This window comes from Rana temporaria, chromosome 8, assembly GCF_905171775.1.
Source record: "Rana temporaria chromosome 8, aRanTem1.1, whole genome shotgun sequence".
In the NCBI taxonomy this organism is placed as follows: Eukaryota; Metazoa; Chordata; class Amphibia; order Anura; family Ranidae; genus Rana; species Rana temporaria.
This window is the reverse complement of record NC_053496.1, coordinates 159,427,302-159,428,247: the sequence shown is the minus strand read 5'-3', so window position 1 is coordinate 159,428,247 and position 946 is coordinate 159,427,302.

The following is a 946-nucleotide window of genomic DNA, read 5'->3' as shown; positions in this document are numbered from 1 at the left end:
TATTTTTTTCAAAAAAAAAAATATTAATTAATTAATTTAACCCTTTCATGCCTAAGCCTACTTAGAAACCCCAAACATTATATATATTTTTTAACAGAGAATCTAGAGAATAAAATGGCGATTTATGAAATATTTTATGTCACACGGTATTTGTGCGGCGGTGTTTTAAACACAACTTTTTGAGAAAAATTTACTTTCATGAATTGTAAAAAAATGAAAAAGTAAAATTAGCCCAATTTTTTTGGATAATGTGAAAGATGATGTTACGCCGAGTAAATAGATACCAAGCATGTCACGCTTTATAATTGCACGCACTTGTGGAATTGCGACAAACTATGGTACCTAAAAATCTCCATAGGCGACGCTTTAAACTTTTTTTACGGTTACCAGGTTAGAGTTACAGAGTAGGTCTAGTGATAGAATTATTGTTCTCGCTCTGACGATCGCGGCGATACCTCACATGTGTGATTTGAACGTTTTCATATGCGGGCGCGACTTCCGTTTGCGTTTTCTTTGTTGCGCAAGCTCGCGGGGAGGGGGGTGCTTTAAAAAAAAATAATTATTTTTTCTTATTTATTTTATAAGATTAAATTGTGTTTTTTTTTATTTTTTTTACATTTTGATAACATGTATTGCTGTCACAAGGAATGTAAACATCCCTTGTGACAGTAATAGGTGGTGACAGGTACTCTTCATGGAGGGATCGGGGGTCTAAAAGACACCCGATCCCTCCTTTGCACTTCAAAGTATTCAGATCGCCGAAAACGGCGATTCTGAATACTGTGTACTTTTTGAAATCCGGCGCCATTGGCAGCCGAGAAACCCGGAAGTGACGTCATGACGTCGCTTCCGTGTTTTCAATGCGGACACTGAATCAAAGCCGTTTACGGCTTTGTTTCAGAGCGCGCCTGGATTACGGAGGCGCCGGATCGTGGATCGGGTCTCC